Consider the following 7,219-nt stretch of genomic DNA (forward strand, 5'->3'; position numbering starts at 1 on the left):
CTCTGCGAATTTACATCCCGATTATTTATTGTCGACCTGTGCGTTACTTCGCTTATCTGTAAATTTTACAAATGTAATTTCCGAAGACTTTCTCTCTCGTCATTTTGACATAATTCATTCCGCTTAATTTACAGACATAATTAATGTACCGCCATGTTTTTGAATTGAATTTATGACCACAGTATCGAAAATTTCTTCCTCGTAACGACATGGATATCCTTGAAAATATTTTTTTGCCTTTACTGTGATAATGTGAAAAACATGCGTTATCTACGCGCTTCTTAACCGCCTAAGAATCACTTATATGCTTATATTTTAATTTTATTAATTCATGTACGCAGAAGATGGACAAAAAGAGGTCCGAAACATCCGCCTTTCGTGAGTTTAAATTTTAATGTAATTCTTTTATAATAAACATTTATGCGCTCTTAATATCGTGCTTGGCTCGTTTTGTCATTTCATTCGACATTCTTGATTTTATTGACAAAGTACATTTTTTTGACGGAGAGTGGGACGTTTCTTAAATGAAAATTTTTACATTTCGATTTCGCTTCGTAATATCTTTGCTTTATAAAACATGTGGAGCGAAAATAAACATATTTTCTTTATATAAATCAAACTCAAGCTATTGATTATATATATATATATATATATATATATATATATATATATATATATATATATAAGAACTAATAAGAACTAGTAAAAACTCGATCCGGTCAGGGGTTATTGAGAACTGATAATCTTAGATATTCTTGATTTCGACCCGCGTATAAATACGCGGTATGTCTCGCTATTGCTGTGTGTGATCTTTGCTTCGCATGACTTAGCGCAAGACACTATCGTGTCTCTTGATTTTTACTTCTAGAAACTTTTAACAATTAAATAAACAATAAAAATAAAAAAGATTTGTGTAACGTGTATTCAAGTATCAGTAAAATAGTAACCTGAAGAAGATCAAGATCAATAAAACGGTCCAGAACATCAAGAAACGATGTTTATCACTATATTGTTGGCATCAATGTTTATTTTATTGATATATTATTATTACGTACATTATGGAAGAAACGGACGACTAGTTAATCTTTTACCAGGACCACCGGGCCATTTGATTGCTGGAAATGCATCACAGGCATATATTTCAGCAGGCAAGTATAAAATTTCTAATCTATTTACATTAATTGATAGATGACTCGTTATTCATGCATGCATACAAGTAAAAATTAAATTCATAAAAACTTATGATCTAGTATACCTATCAAAAGTATGCAAATTACAAAGCTAAGACTTTTCTCTTGGCAATATCCATTTGCAAATCATTATCACAATTATTATTTGTCTATTTTCAACGTATTTGAATAAAGATGTGATGAAATAACAATAAAATTAATCCCACTAAAACTTTTGTATCGATATTTATAATATATTTTTCAGAGGAACAATGGAAATTGATGTGTAATCTATCAAATAAGTATTATCCCATTTTTAAATTACGGATTTTTTTCATGTATGTTGTGGCTATCCGTCATCCAAATGATTTAGAGGTAATAAAAGAAATTCAATTATCTGTAGATATTACAATTTAGTCAGATTTAGGAATTTTGTGTTTCACAAAAAGATTTTTGTTTGTAAAAAGATTTCTTAAAAAGTTGAATAGAAAAAATATCGACATATACTCGATCGAAACTGTATACATACAAAAGACGATGGGTAAAATAAATCGATTTTTGCCTAAAGAGTGTAAGTTATACATGCAATCTTACGCTTTTTGGGTCGCTGATTACAATGGTAACAGTTTTATCCGTCTAAACTCATGGAAAAGAGGTTAAAATTTGTCTTAAAGAAACGAATTTGTAACTAGCAGTTACATAATTTTTTTTTAAACAACTATATGTTTTTTTTTTACACCATTGATTTCTCTCATTATTTTATGTATAAGATAACATGTGTAACTTACATTACACTTCTTAGGCAAAAATCTACTCAGTTTACTTATCGTCCTTTGTGGTACGATTAATAAATCATTTGTAAGATTGGGTGATATAATAAATTAATATTTTTTTCTTAACATATTTTCGATAATGTCAGACGATATTAAGCAATACCAAGCTTACCGAGAAAAGTCGTTTAAATAAATTGTTACAACCTTGGGGTGGCACAGGTCTTTTCACCAGCACAGGTAACATAATAAGCATTAATATATAAACGTACATACTTTACTATTACAATTTGCGCTCGATTGTATTTTTAACGATAAACTCTTACGTAACTTCTTTTTGTCGTAAAAGGTAATAAATTTGAAAGTGAATTCGTAAATAAAATTATATTGAGAAATGATTCCGCCGTGATACATGTATTCTCAAGTACAATAAATAGAAGTAATAGACGTTTCAAGTAAAAAAGATTTTCAATTAAATCGAACACTATCACATAACAGACTTCTTAATAAATTATAGTTTTTTTTGGGCTGCCAATTTATGAAGTTTTAATTACAAAATAATAATTTAATTCAAATTCGTACTTGCAACTTCTTTCGTCGCAAAAATTTTATAAGAAGATTTAAAAAATTATAAAAGAATTTTGCGCGGTATAAGAGAAATAAATTTAAAATAATAATATTATTTTAGAATTGCTCAATAAATATTAAACTAAAAAAGAGAATAATCTTATATAATATTATTTTTATTTTATTTCACAATTTGCACTATTTTAATTTTGTTGTAGGCGCTAAGTGGCATGCGCGACGAAAGTTATTAACAAATGCGTTCCATTTCAATGTATTGACTCAATATGCTGATATATTGATCCAGGAGGGCGATTATATGACAAAATCTTTGAAAGATGTTGGGGGGGCAGTTGTAAAAGATTTAGTACCATTTATTAGTGAACATACACTGAACGCCATATGTGGTAAGATTTCTGTAAAGTTCTTATTGTTCTGTTGTATAGATGATTTCGTTCTAAATGATATCATAACTTAAGAGTTCATAGCTTAAGAAGATCATTTGTTCGCATACAAAGTATCGATGCTGCAGAAAAAATAGATAATATCCGATTTTTTATAGTTAAAGCTACTCGTGAAATATATTCAGTAATAATTATTTTCGATTATATATCCGATTTTATTAAATACATGCACTTGCAGAAACTATCATGGGCATCTCTCTGCAAAAACTTAACAAGTTCGAATCGCAACAGTATCGAAATATGGCTCACGACATGATCGAACTGATATTTGATAGGTAATTTATGAATATTATAAATAATATTGTGATATATATTTATAATACTTTAAGTTATGGATGTTTGTGATATATATATTTTGAATAACAAATTAAATATTGAATAATCATGTGAAGGTGAACAATTAGTTTGACACGTCGATTCGTTTAAAGCGGCAATTAGATATCAATATCTATTGTACGTACTCCGTTAAATGTTAAAAAAATTGTAAATGTTAGAATATTGAATTATTAAGTAAAATAATTTATTCAATAAAATCTGAAGAGAAATTATCTTTGATCAACAAATCTACAGTTAAACCGAAAGTATAATGTTTTTAGAAGATTCTAAATATCTTTTTTGTAACATATATAGTATCAAATTTATTTTTTTACCTATATTCTTTACAAATAATGAGATTACTTACAGATTACTATAGGATTTTATACGACTTTAAATAAGGCTTTTACAAAATTACGTCATTATTGAAATTATATAGTTTTATTGAATTATGATTTAGAGCATTCAGACCTTGGTTCCATAACGATTTGTTATTCTCATTATCGTCACAAGGGAGAAAGCAAAAAAAGATCTTGAAAATATTGCATGGATTTACGGAAAAAGTATGTTATGTATCATTTTATTTTAAATCCGCCACACACACACACACACACACACACACACACACACACACACACACACACACACATTCAAACACACACAAACGTTATCTTTTATATAAAATTACAATAAGTATTAATACTACATTATGCTATTAATATTTATGATATAATACGATGTGTGCTATTGTTATTTAATACAAAAAATTATTTTAAAAATTTAATATCGTACTTTTGTGTAGGTCATCGCGGAACGAAAACTTTATCACGAACGCACCAATGGTCGACATTTGAAAAATCTTGAAAATAACAAAGAGACAGAGATAGATGTCGAAGTATTTGGAAGTACGTAAAAAATCGGAGCTAATATTTAAGTTTGATTACGCAATCGAACATTAAATTATGCCTGTAATATTTATACCAAACACATAATCACACGGAATAATGGAACATATGTCTGCTGTAAAATTGAATCATTATTATTTTTAATAGAAATTCTGAACTTTTAAACAAAAACAATGTTATATAATTAAAGCGCGACATGCAAAAATAAAATTGACTAACGTGTTTTTTTATTTCTAGTTTAAAAAAGGCGGCTATCCATGTTGGATCTCTTAATAGCGGTATCTCGAGACAATTCGTTGACTGATTTGGACATCAGAGAAGAAGTCGATACATTTATGTTGGCGGTATGTATCTGAATCTTTTTTTCTAATTTTTTGTACACATCATCTAAGCACATTTAACTGTATAACGATATGACGATGATTACAGGGTCACGATACTACAGCAATGAGTATGACATTTGCTTTATTGCTATTAGCTGAACATAAAGATATCCAGGTACTTCTTTCTCAGTATATTGCGATATACACGACTAAAAAAAAATAGAGAACACTTTTTATACTCTAAAAATTGAACTATGTTCAAACCGTTAAAATTCGACGAAAAATCATCGTAAATAAAAAATTAAAAAAGCAGTTTGAAGCTTAAAGTTTCAACTTTAACGCACTATTGTTGGTTTTTTAAAACTTTTTTATTTTTCTTGTTCTGTGCTTTAAGAAGGAACCCATTGTTTTGTTCCTTAAAATTATGTTTTTTTTTACACTTTGCGGCTCGATAAAAGAATTTCTCTCAAAAATTCAATTCAAGTTCCATAAACTACAATATTTTAGCTACAAAATGCTTTGTTTTAATTTTCCTACCATTTCTTTTGATCAAGTTACACGATTTTAAAACTAAAATTGTATTTTCTAAAAATGAAAAAATGAAAAAATTTTATAAAACTGTTGATATCACGTTACAGTTGAAACTTTAAGCTTCAAAATGTTTTTTCAATTTTTAGTCTACAATGATTCTTTGCCGAGTATCGACAGTATTTCTATTGTAAAAATACAGGTTTAGTTTCAAAATCGTGTGATTTGATCAGAAAAAATCATAGGAAAATTTTTAAAAAAGCATTTTGTAGGCAAAATGTTATAGTTTATGGAACATGAGTTTAATTTTTCGAGAGAAATTTTTTTTTAGTTGTGTATTATTTAACTTTCGATTTTTTTCGAAGTAATATAGATATCAACCTTTTGTTGCAATGTATTTTGTCATTTATTAAAAATTTATTTGTATCTATACATATAAAAACCAAAATATTATAAAATACAATTAAATGATTATCCATGACACAGGAACGTGTGAGGATTGAAGTCGATACCGCGATGCAAGAGAACGGAGGCAAACTTACCATGAGATCGTTGCAAAATTTACCATATTTAGATAGATGTTTAAAGGAATCGCTACGTTTATATCCCACCGCATTTTTTATATTACGAGACGTTCAAGAAGATGTAAAATTAAGTAATTCATGACTTTTTTTGCTCCAAATATCTTTGAACATGTCACATTTTACAGAATATATATTATCGAATGTAAAATAAGTTTACTTGCTCTTAAAATTTAAGAATGCAATATTATGTTCATGTTTTATTTCTCAAAAGAATTCTTAACTTCATGAATTTTTATATTTTCTAATTTTATAATATACTTTTCACAGATTCATATATCGTACCTGTTGGAACAATCTTATATCTTAATATCTACGGAGTTCACAGAGACCCCAATTTTTGGCCAAATCCAGAAGTATTTGATCCGGATAGATTTTTGCCCGAGAGGATACAGAATCGTCATCCTTATTCTTATCTACCGTTCAGCGCAGGACCGAGAAATTGCATAGGTAAATTGCTCGCGATTTTCTTTTCTTCTTGTCGATAGTATTTGATAAGACTTCGAATTGTAGGTCAACGATTTGGTCTGTTGGAGATGAAAGCTATGATTGCTCCTTTGGTGCACAATTTTTACCTGGAACCCATAGATTATTTAAAGGATATCCAGTTAAAGTTCCATCTAGTGATTTGTCCTTCTCATCCGGTTCATATAAAGTTTATTCCGATTAGCCGCAAACAAACTTTGCAAAACTGACATGGATACCACATGAATGTAAGAAACTGATGAAAATGTTTTATAGAATCTTACAAAAAATGATCTCACAAAATGATCGTACAAAATGATCCAATATGTAATTGTGTGTATATTTTACGTTAAATATATTTTACTTCTAATTAATTCTTCTATAATTTTTATGTGTGATCTTTCTCTCATATATTTTATTACTTTCGGATCTTCATATTTTTTTTACATTCATTAATATTTAATATTTCAAAAATATCAAATAAGAAAAAAAAATTTTTAGTGCTCATATCTTTCTCTGTTTCTAATAAATTTTCATTATTATTACACTCTTTAGTTGAAAAACGGTTATGAATATAGAGCACAAATTCTTATTGTCAGTTCACAAAGATTTGTTTTCTGGTACATGAATCTACTTGGAGAGATTTACAATTCCATTTTAGTAGTGTTTCAATTGATCGTCGCATCAGCGATTCTATAAGGTAATCAGCAGTATTTGTATAGAATAAAATTTTATAACATTAGTAGATATGGGGCACTATGGGGCATCAAAACAAACCCCCACTCCTCGGCCACTGGCGCTGACCCCCTGCTGTGACTGTCTGGGGCCCTCCCCCCTAAGGGTGTCTGTGGAAAAAAAGTGGAGGGGACTCGTGGACGTCTACGAGTCAAATTTCCCTTTAATTTTTTTTATTTTTTTATTTTTTTTATTTTTTTTTATTTTTTTATTTTTTCGGTCGCGTAAACGCCCAGGGGAAGCGACGCGTTTACCGTAATTACCCGCCGAAAACAACGCGTCGTTATCCCCACCCGAGGGCGAACGACGCAATTACCGATAGACGCTCGGGTATAAAAAGACAGCGTTTCGGCATCTCGGGACCAGTGATGCCAAGTACTCTGCGTTGATACCACTGCTT

At 29.3% G+C, this 7,219-nt stretch overlaps 1 pseudogene; it reads left to right on the top strand.

The window, feature by feature from the left end:
• Positions 1 to 994: 994 nt before the first annotated feature.
• Positions 995 to 6,330, top strand: LOC138941958 (cytochrome P450 4C1-like; annotated as a pseudogene).
• The last annotated feature ends 889 nt before the right edge of the window (positions 6,331 to 7,219 follow it).

This window comes from Polyergus mexicanus, unplaced genomic scaffold, assembly GCF_030449975.1.
Source record: "Polyergus mexicanus isolate NDT 795.1 unplaced genomic scaffold, iyPolMexi1.0 SCAF_21, whole genome shotgun sequence".
Classification (NCBI taxonomy): domain Eukaryota; kingdom Metazoa; phylum Arthropoda; class Insecta; order Hymenoptera; family Formicidae; genus Polyergus; species Polyergus mexicanus.